This window comes from Opisthocomus hoazin, chromosome 1 (assembly GCF_030867145.1).
Source record: "Opisthocomus hoazin isolate bOpiHoa1 chromosome 1, bOpiHoa1.hap1, whole genome shotgun sequence".
NCBI classification, from domain to species: Eukaryota; Metazoa; Chordata; class Aves; order Opisthocomiformes; family Opisthocomidae; genus Opisthocomus; species Opisthocomus hoazin.
The window spans coordinates 5,654,340-5,665,908 of NC_134414.1; positions in this window are offsets into that span (position 1 = coordinate 5,654,340).

The window sequence follows — 11,569 nt, forward strand, 5'->3', positions numbered from 1 at the left end:
TGCCCTGTAACTCAATAGTTTTGTACAACATAATATCATACAATTTATATCTTCTCAGCATCTTCCTGCATATGTTACGCAAAAGTTGGCTAACACATCCCAAACGTCCCAGCTGGTTTATTACCAAATACACATTAGCCTGGCTAGCAATCACTCAGAAAAAGGCTTGTTAGGCAGCTCTTTGCCATTAATTTTTTTTTTGCTAGGACATTAAACAGCCTCATCCACCTAGATCATAAAATGTCTTCCTAACCTTGCAGACTGTTAGAAAGTGGGCCTGCAGACATTTGCTGTCACATCTGGAAAAGTCTGCACTATCGTAATGACTTCAAGACAGATTTCGTCAGAAGGCACATGGAAATTAAGCCAGATTCACCAAATCCCTTGAAAGCTGTTGCACACTTAGCGCATAAGATCTGCTTCTCTCTGTTTTGGGGTCTGCACAAGCCGGTGGTGCTCATCTTGGCTTGCAGGTGAGTCTCCAGGACTAGTGTTGGATCAAGCTGCCACGCTAGAGTTATGTAACTTTCCCTATTTCAGCAATCCTATCCCCAACTCTGGCTCTGCACATTTTGGATTCCTGAATGCCCCTTGGACCCTGGCACATGATTCCTTCTCAGATACTTGCTAGCCTGATGAAGTTATATATCCTTCTGTTGAAAAAAACCTTTGTAGAAACCCCAGGCTTGACTATGACTTGCTTAATAAGTGGATGAAGCCAGGACACAGTCCCAGTGTCTGTTGCAGTGCTAGTAGGGACCAGGTGCTCCCTACTTACCTGTGAGCTGAGATGCCTACTAACTCCTCCTCTAAATTTCCAGTTGTTTCCATGCTGCCGTGTAAAGGCTGGAATGAATTGCCCATGGTCTGATATAATGATATGGTTTAATGGGGGCTCCAGAAACTCACTACTGAACATCTTGCAGGTTGTTGTACCACTAGTTGTGGTTGGAGAAGAGCAGATCTGGAAGAGCCCTTGGGCTGTGATCATGCTACTCCAGCTGATGGAGCACAGAGCAGCTGGAAGATGGCCATGGGCTTTGCAACACTATCTTCAAATGACTGAGGTGGCAGCATTAGATTTTCCTTGTAAAAGTCTCAATCCTCTCCTGAGGCTGGAAAGCTGTGGCTCTGGGGACTCTGCCTACAAAAAGGCTGTTCCTAAGCAGGTGAGCGAGTACAACATGACATTTTGCAAAACGTAGACACAGAGAAATGTTTCTTCCTAAAAAAACAAAAAGCCTCCAATGTCACAAATCCAAGTGTTGGAAATCATTCTGAGAAAAGTCTTTTCTCTTGGTGAACATAGACAGGTTTTACTCCCAAGTTCGATTTCAAGCCAGGAAGGACAAAAGTCCTTTTCATGAAACTTAAAAAAAAGGGGAAAGAAATACAAAGTTTACAAATTCCTTTCAATGCTCCTCCTATTTTACCATCGTTACTGGAAATCGGCTGGACCTGAAATCTTTCTGGCTCAAAAACCAATCAGGTGACATTTTAAAATACAGCCTTGAGAAGCAATCAATGACTTCATTCCCTTCTTTTTCTTGACTGTTACACTTTCTGTTCTCCATGGTTCCCAACCCCCTGCCTTCCAGCCCACCCTTAAACCTGCTACCTGCCTTTTTAGGCACACAAAGGACCCAGACTTCCCACTCATTTCTACAACCAGGTCACAATTGACTACATATGCTTGGAAAAATCCCACACAGGCTGTGCAACGAACTCTGCCTTGAGCCAGCCAACGGTCCTGATTCTCATTGCAGATCCTTTCCCAGGGATGCAAAGCAAAGACGAAGTGGGTGTCAGAGCCCCCATACACTCTCTTTTGAGCCCTCTTTGCAGGCCGATCAAGCTACTGACTGTAAGCTGGGCCAAGAAAAGGTCTGTATCTCTTAATCTTCCTTCTGCCGGTGGGGAGCTTGGCCAGCTGTTGGAGAAGAGGGCACGTTTCTCCAGCCCGCTCTAGAAAAGGTTACAACATCTGCTTGCCAGAGACAAAGAAAGCCACAGTACAAGGATTCCATCTGTTTTCCATCTTGACATGAAGCCAGAAAAACCAGTTGCTTTTTCATTTCCCGAGATGCTTGTGGAGCTCAGCTCCTCACCCTGCTATCCATGCATCAGGAATGGAGGGTGCTAGACACTGATGAGGTTTGGTGGTGCCATGAAGATCTTGTGGGCTGGTTCACCAACACCCTGCCTAGTTTCTCGAGACAGGGAGGACTTTGCTTCCCATGAAGACTTCACCTTGTCATACCTGAACATGTCTCCATGGCCTCAGGGATGGTGCTGAGACTTCCAGCTGAGGCACAGAACTCTGTGACCCAGATGAACCCCATGCAATGAACCCCTCAGGAGTTTGTTCATGAACCCCCAGTGCCCAAAGTTAGCTGAGCTGGGGAGACAGGGAAGCTACCCGCTCCTGAAACATTTTGGGATCAATCTCCGGTCCTCATTGTGTCCTTCTCTCACTGTGCAGCATATGAAGGGATCTCACAGAAGTGCAACAAGTATAATAGAGGTACAGAGATTTCCTGCCACACCTGAGAGATGAGGAAAAAAGCAGTTTGCTGCTAGTCCTTCCAGGTTAGCTGTCCTATTCTCCTGTCCCATTGGGAGATATGGAAGGTTTTTGTGACCTCTGCTAGTATCCACCCAGGGTGATATATGTGATACATACTTGTTTTCACAGAATCACATAATCACAGAATGGTAGGGGTTGGAAGGGACCTCTGTGGGTCATCTAGTCCAACCCCCTGCCGAAGCAGGGTCACCCACAGCAGGCTGCAGAGGACCTTGTCCAGGCGGGTCTTGAATATCTCCAGAGAAGGAGACTCCACAACATCCCTGGGCAGCCTGTTCCAGTGCTCCGTCACCCTCAGAGGGAAAAAGTTCTTCCTCGTCTTCAGACGGAATTTCCTCGGCTTCAGTTTGTGCCCATTGCCCCTTGTCCTGTCGCTGGGCACTACTGAAAAGAGTCTGGCCCCATCCTCCTGACACCCACCCTTCAGATATTTATAAACATTTATTAGGTCCCCTCACAGCCTTCTCTTCTTCAGGCTGAACAAGCCCAGCTCCCTTAGTCTCTCCTTGTATGACAGATGCTCCAGTCCCCTCATCATCCTCGTAGCCCTCCGCTGGACTGTCTCCAGTAGCTCCTCATTTTTCTTGCTCCAGAAGAGCATTTGGCTGGGCAGCCTTTCCAGCTACATCTCTACCTATATGTAGCCCGAGCCCAAATCAGTGTTCCAAGCCTGTCACAGGGAGTCAGGGATTGCCAGCCCCTCTGTCCTCTCTGCCTGTCTGCAAACGGCTATGGAGAAAAAGCAGTTCCTCAGGAAAACCTTAAGGCAGTAAGGGACCCACCACTTCTTTCTCAGTCTCCTCCCTCAGCCTCCAATTTATTAAGTAGGAAGTTAAATAAGTAAATCTAAATTTCACCTGGTATCACCTGTGAGGATGATGTAGTTCATTTCTTGTGGTTGAGAGCTTGGTGATTTTTACATGAAAAATGGTATTTCTTTTTCTCCAGGACCTTCAACATGTTGTGGCCCAGAAACATTGTCTATGCTCTCTCTGTTGGGTGTGAAATCTCCTGGGAGGCACTAGCATAAGAAAATTAACGACATGTGACCCAGCCCTAACTTGGCTATCCCCAGTGAAAGAAGCCTGGGTTGACATCACAGTGACTCTTCCTCCTTGCAGCCAAAAAGTTGCAAGGGCTCATTTCTGAGGACAGATAAGGTCTACAACCTATGTGTTTCTTAACTACCAGCCATAGCTACAGCAGGATACCCCTCTTGTGCCTCTGTTATGCACCCTTGAGGATTATGAGGCTGGTAGCTATATAAAAAAGAAAGGATGTCCTTGAAGGACATCCAGGAGGGATGAAGAGGGATCTCTTTCGGTACAACAATCTCCTCTTGTAAAAGGAGGACTAAGGGACACCAAATGCAGCTCTTAGGAGCCAGATTCACAAAAACAAGGGAGTTAGCTCTTCAGCAGACAGAGCAGGGAACTGAAGGACTCTGCTGGGATATGAGGAGGTGACAGGAGCTCAAAGGGAGAATGTAGAATTTCACGAAAGGAAGACCAAAAGGTTACAAAATGCTTTAAGCATCCAAGGCTAAATCTGTACTGAAGAGCCAGCTAGAGCCAGAGAAATGGCACCAGCTCATCCAGACTTCTTAAATCTTAGCTTAGTCCTCATCGCGTCTTAGGCCCACGCTGGCTAGTGAGTCCAGACAACATCCAGACATGGTCATCCTAGCAAAGGGCAAGGATCATTGACAAAATGCGGTAGAGGTAAAGTCGTCTGTTTGGAAGATAAAAAGCATCTGCTTGCAAGTTCTGCTGTGCCACTTGCCATGGGCAGCCAGTGAACAGGCTCCAGCCTGGTTTATTTACTAGTCAAATGCAGCCAAAGATGCAGGTATCTTGGGGCTGTACACAGGCGCCTGAGTCCAAGAAAGAAGTGTGATTTCCAACATGTCTCTCCCTTTGGCAGTGCCTGTTGGCTGGGCTGAGACATTCCCCCACAAAACACTTCAGGATGCTGTGATGCTGAGATGCCAGTGGTCCACATTTAGGCATGTCCATCTGGCCATGCCCCATCTGCCAGCAGGGCTGTGTCTCCACCAACCCTTCCTCATTCCTCTGCTCCAGGGAATTATAAAAAACTAGTACAATGCAAGCTGGGATGGGTACGAGAAGGAGCATGGCATCCATGTTCCGTCTGAACATGAGGAAGAACTTCTTCCCTCTGAGGGTGACGGAGCACTGGAACAGGCTGCCCAGGGAGGTTGTGGAGTCTCCTTCTCTGGAGATATTCAAGACCCGCCTGGACAAGGTCCTGTGCAGCCTACTGTAGGTGACCCTGCTTCGGCAGGGGGGGTTGGACTAGATGACCCACAGAGGTCCCTTCCAACCCCTACTATTCTGTGATTCTGTGATTCTGTGATCCATAGCAGGAACACAATGTCCCATTAGTACCTCGCACCTTCCATGAGTAGCAGAGCTGTTCTGGTCGAAACAGTTCGTCTGATAGGGTTTCTGCAAGTGAGAATAATGCGGTCCATCTGGGAGTTCCAGTGTTGGGATTTAGGCCCAGCAGCTTGGTCAAAGTCCAAACAGAAAGTTCAGCTGTAGCTGGGACACCGTATTTAAAGGATAATACCGTTTTCCACTCTCAAGCACACTCTTATGAAATCCCAGTTATAACCAAGCACAAAGGAAAGCAGGAAAATGAATTGGTGTTTCATAAAGAAATGCCTTTCTTTGACTTATTATGCCCATAGATTTAGCATGTTTCAAAGGAAATGTAGCCAGAATAGAGACAGGAACTCACCTCCAAGAGTATGGCATTGTGACCACTAAATTAATCTACCTGACTCTACAAGGACTACAGTTACTTCATTTTTCCTTCAAAGAATACCAAGTATAATTGAACATTTAGGAGACTGATGCTGATCTACCCTGGCAGTATTCTACCTTAATCAGAGAAGTTCTGGGCTACTATAGGCAAGGATGAAACATGTCCCCGATGCCAATTTCTAACCTCTGCTTCTAGAGGGAGTCCATAATGAACCATCTCAGCAACAGGGTTGGCTTATCTAGGCAGATAGGAGATCTCCCAGCTTTGATGCTCTTGAAACCTCAGCCACCTGCTGAAGTTTGCTAGAACTGGCCACTGAGAGCAGAAGGCATCTGAAGGGGCAGAATATGGACATACAGACATTCACAAATGCAGAAGAAGAATGATGCAAAAGGCTTGCATCCTTAGCAAATCAGGGTCCAGACTGCAGTCCCTCTAGCTTACCAGAGCTTGCCACACATCCTGCAGCTCTCAGCTCTGATGACAGACAAACTCTGGCCAAGTTTGCTAGGTGATTTAGAACATTGCAATTCCCAACTGTTTGTTCCTTTCCTAACCTTCTACCAGACTTAGATAACCCAGTGAGAGGAGCAGAAGAAGATGTTCACCAGGTTCTCAGATGCCCCTAATCAGAGATTTGTGTATCGATTGTCACTCCTTGAATTCATTTGCCCCAGGAAGAGATCCATCAGCCTTTTTGAGAAAACAAAAATACATTTCCAGAAAAACCCAAACACTGCTTCATATTTCCCTTCATACTGCACTGTTCTACCCTTCCATCACCCTGGTGGGCAGACACCTACTCCCACCTCCTTCCCTCCTTAGCATCCAACCTGTGGGCTGCATCTGTCACAGCTCCAGATGCCTCTGGAGGCCCCTTACATCCCTGTAAAGCTCTGTGGGCTCCAGCGGGACTTGCAAGCTGTCAATACCTCACACGGGATATTCAGCACCTCAGCTTCAAGTGACTTGCCCATGATGTAAAAGGGAGCTTAGACCATTATCATCCAGCTCCTGGTCTGTTCTGCAATGACAAGTGCATCTTTCCTCATGTATAATCATGCAAACAGTGTGGGAATATAAAGGATATTAAAAAAATATGGCATAAAATACAACTGTATTTTTACAAAATGTTATTGTAGCTAATATAATACACAGCCCAATGCACTTTACAAGGCAGGGCCTCTAAAACCAGCTACCAAACACCAGAATTCATATGTTCAGCTGGTATAAATCATTGCTGTTGATTTACACCAGCTGAGAACCAGGTCACAATTGCCTAATTAAATAGCTTCTCTTTGAGCAAAAAGTAATACTTTTAAAAAGTGTAGCTGTGAATTACTTTATACAGCCCATTGATGGAAAGAAAGAGAAAGCAAGAAAGAAAGAGAGAAAGAAAGCAAGAAAAACAGACAAAGAGCAAGAGAGAGCAGAAGAAAGAAAAAAGAAAGTAAATGGAAGAGAAAGAAAGGGAAAGAAATAAGGAAAGGGAAAGAGAAAGAAAGAGAGAACTTTTTTGCCTCATTTTGGGACCTCAATTCCTTTAATCAGAAAAGAATGAGGAAGTTTGGGAAGCCCAGACTAAATCATTCACAATGATAACAGGGTGATACTGAGAGCAGTAAAACTAATTTATTGGGCTGAGTTTATCTGATTCCAGGGAAAGTGAGTAGTGCTGAGTGCAGCTCTGACTCCGCTTGCATCTGACAAGACACACAGTTCAGATGCAAAATTACATTAAGCAGATGTAGCCCATTAAGAAACTGAGTCTGAAAATGTACTTTATCCTGTCAAGGCAAATCCAAGTTGAAAACTTTGGGCCTTTAAAACAAAAAACCCACAAAAAAACACTGCAGGAAGACGTTCTATTTTGGGTTTTATTGCTTTAATCTTTTTTGTGTCATCCGTAGTTACAGGGTGATGATAAATATTAACCCACCTCCACTGGATTGCTAACATAACATAACTCCGTTAGCTAGCCTCAGCTAGAGCAGCGAAAAGTCCCTTAGAACGAAACCCAGCAGAACTGGTCCTGGATTTAATTATAGTCCAGAATTAGGTGAGGTTGGACAGATCTCAGAGGCAAACCAGGTAAAACACAAATCATATGTTCCTACCCTAGACCAGGCTGAAAGGGAGAGTAACGGAGGGGAGGAAACCAGTTCATCCCTTCCTCACACCCATCCATCCTGAAGACGGTGCTGGATTAGCTCAGATGTAGGAGTCTGCATCGGTCACCTGAAGCCGTATGAGATGGTTCTCAGCCCAGGTGCCTCTGCATGACAGCACCTGAAAAAATGCGGGATGTGGTACAGAAAGAAAATTTTGGTGGGACTGGAGATCTGTGGAGTTGCATTCAGTGCTGCTAGAAGAAGGTGTGAGTTTTATTTGATAAAAATTGTGGTGAATTCCCAGATGCATTCATTTATATCTATCTATCTATTTATATACCCCCATTAGCTGTAAAGATTGGAAGGAACAATTAGTCTGGGCTAAAAAAGGACAAAATATGCAATAATATATTAGTCACTGAGGCACTCCGTTCTTGTAATTCAATTTAGGTGCCTAAAAGGCACTTTGGAGCATTTTCCCCTCCGAGCACTGATTTTTTTTATTTTGGAGTATTTCAGCTCATTCTCCCCAATTCCTTTATTCTGGTATATTTCATCCAGTAGACACACCACTGAAAGAAGTGTTCAAAAGTACTAGCAGGATAAAAGCAACAAGAAAGAATGTCCATCTAGTTAGACTGGCCAAGATCATTTTGAAGAGAAAAAAGGATGATGTTGAAAGGACGATCAGTGTATTTCTATGCAGGAAGATCTCTCAGCTTATCTAAGTCTCCTAAAGGTAAGCCAGGGCACTTAAGCTTTTATCCAGACTACACAGAGTAATGGAAAATATTTTGCAAGGACGAATTCTCTACCAGCAATCCGGTGTTCATGTGAAACACAGTTACTCTGTGGCATTCATTTTGTTCTTTGAAGTTTCTTTGTTTACATCTTATTATCTGGAATAACCTCTTTAATGGTTGGAAAAAAAACGATTACTTTGTACCAAAGCAATTAACAATACGAGTCAAGTTCAGGAACCTCGAGTCTGACATCCGATTGCAACTGCAAAGTGGACAGTGGGCTCGGATGGTTTATTTTTCTTTTGAACTCCATGAAAAGTAACTTTTTTCTTCTCCTTCGAATTACGTGCAAATCCCAGGATGAAAATATTCCCTCTAACGGAGAGAAGAGGAAAAAGTAAATCTAACCAGCTACATTTACATGTTTATAATGCTTGATTTCATCCATTGAGTTTCATTGTTTTATTTGGAAGTGTCTTTAAGCAATTTATGTAAAATAATGGATGCCAGCTGTAATCATTTTGGGCATAGGAGTTATAGAGGGTCATGCTCTGATGCTAATAGTCCAGCTATGCTTAACAACTAATTAGCTTGGTTTATAACAAGACCAAACTTCAAAATAGGGCCCCTACACCAAACACCAGGCTAAGGATAAATATCTTCAGACTGCTGACATCTGCTCCATGGACGTCTGCATGAAAACAGTGGTGCTAACTCCCAGTGGACATGATTCATCTTGTCCTGATCCCTTCTTTGGAAGCATGCCAGGTTTCTAGCACTCTAGAAATATCTTTATTGACAGCACATGGAGCTGAGGACAGCTTGCTCCATGCCCCATGAAATGTCAGAGGGGGTGAATTCCTCCTGGGGGAATTAATTCAACAGCCTGAGACTTTTCACTGAGGTCCTTTCTAACTTGGAAGCCCCTTTTGGTGAGCTGGGGCTGTAAGAACAAGATCTGGAAGTCCGTCTTGGCCTACGTGTGTCAGTGGCAACTATGAGGCAGGCTTATAAAATCATAGAATCACAGGATGGTTTGTGTCGGAAGGGACCTTAAAGATGTCTCATTCCAACCCCCCTGCCATGGGCATGCACACTTTCCACTGGAACAGGTTGCTCAAAGCCTCATCCAACCTGGCCTAGGACACTGCCAGGGAGAGGGCAGCCACAGCTTCTCTGGGCAGCCTGGGCCAGGGCCTCACCACCCTCATAGTGAAGAATCTAATCTATATCTAATATCAGCCCCATGGCTTTGCAGAGCTTGTTTTTGAGTGTCACCCCATTTCTTGGTCTATGGTAGACCTGGAAGAGTCCTGGAGACAAGTGCCATGGAGGAAGAAAATTGTCCTTGAGTCCTTGCATCGCCAGATACAGGGGTATGATTCAATTGCTTAAATACCATTGCTATTTGAAATGCCCTTGGGTGTCTCCTTAATGTTTCTCTTCCAGCCCTGGTGAGGAGAGGACCCCCACAGGGCCAAGGTCACCCTGAAGTCCTGTACAAAGCCTCGAATGGCTCCAGATGCTTCACTGCTGAGAGGAGCCCTATGTCTAGCAGAGGAAGAGCTATGTGTGGGGGTCAGGGTGAGCTGGAGAGTTGCAGCTGCCTTAAATCAGCCAGTTCTTTGCAACTGTCAGCTTGAAGCTTTTATGTCATGCCGAGGGCTGCTCCTCGAGCGTGGGTATACAGGAGTTGCTAGCCATCATCTCCCACTTTCCCCAATGCAAAGATACTTCCAGCTCGCCCCTCTGGCAGCTTGCACGATGCCTGCAGCAAGGAAGGAAGCACCTGCAGAGGTGAGCACAGAGGTTGTGTTTTAATCTGTCTGAGCCAGATGAGGAGAGCAGCCCTGGACAGAGCAGGAGTTTAGAAAAGAAAATGGTTTTCCTGCTTGAGCCTGGCCCCGGTCAACATGTGCAGCACTTTGTAAAATTAACTGCATATTGAGCAGGTAGCAGAGTGGAAAGTAGCTGCAGGTGGTGCATGTTTTCTGTGTCTGCACGCAGCAGAGAAAAGTCTATATCCTCCTCTGTGTGATCAGCATCCTGGAGCTGGGGGACATTTGGTTTCAGATACGCCCACTGGCTGGTTTTCTTTGTTGATGTAGTTGCTGCTATTAATGATTTTTTATAATGACTCAGATCATAGCATCTCATCCTAAATGTCAAGCTGTTTAGGATAATCCTATTAGTCTGAAGCACTAGGGATGTGTGACAGCTCAATTTCAACATCCTCAAGAATCATCTCTTTTCTCAAAATTCATACTGAATTTCAGAGGAAAGAGAGAATTTAAGTCAATCATTATTTAGGATAATCCTGAATAGCTTGACATTTAGGATAAAATGTTATAATCTGGGCTAATCCTAGATGTCTTGAAATTTAGGCTGAGAAACAAAGGGAAATCATAGAATCACAGGTTGGAAAAGACCTCTAAGATCATCAAGTCCAACCACGAACCCAACACCACCACATCTACTAAATCATATCCTGAAGTGCCACATCTACACTTTTTTTGAACACCTCCAGGGATAAGGAAGGAAGCCCCCCCGGAATGATGGAGTTAAAATCTCTCTTTCCTCTGAAATTCAATATGAATTTTGAGAAAGCAGCTGATCCTTGAGAATGTTGAAGTTGAGCTGTCACACATCCCTAGAGCTTCAGACAAATGTGGGGCGTGAGCACCCAACTTTACCTATAATTATTATTTTATAGTCCCACCTTTGCTCGGCCCAAGTTCATTGCTTGTCACCACTTCGCAAAGCTGCAGACCCAATCCCAGATAGAGTGAATTTGGGCCCAGAGTTAGAAAATCTGAAAGAAACGTGGGTCTCCGTTTTAAAAAGCCTGTGTTTGTCAGCGGTTACCACTTAGAGATCTGCGATACGGATAACTGGCCTTCGTAGGATTCAATTCTCCAAGGTTTTCAGTGCTTTGGCCCTGATCCAGAAAAACACTTATGCACATGTTTAGCCTTAAGCATGTGAGCCGTCCCCATCTGAGTCGTTGCTCTGTTGTACAAGTGGGCAAACTCTCGAAGCAACTCAATTTTACGTCTGAAGCTCGTCCCCGTGGATGGCAGCGCAAGAGCCCCAGCGCAGCGTTACGGATCTGGAGGCTTTCCCATAAGCTCTGCAGCCTTTGCAGCATTTTCCCCTGCATGTCCCATCTCCTGGAGTTGTGCATTTTCTTCTGCCTTTTTATTTTCTTAAGAGAAATTTTCAGGCCATGTGGTTCTGCTGAATACCTTGAAAAAATCCACTTAAAAGAGCAAAAGACTCCACACAGCCCAGCAAGGATTTTTAAAATAACTCATTTCATCTTTATAATATAGACAAAG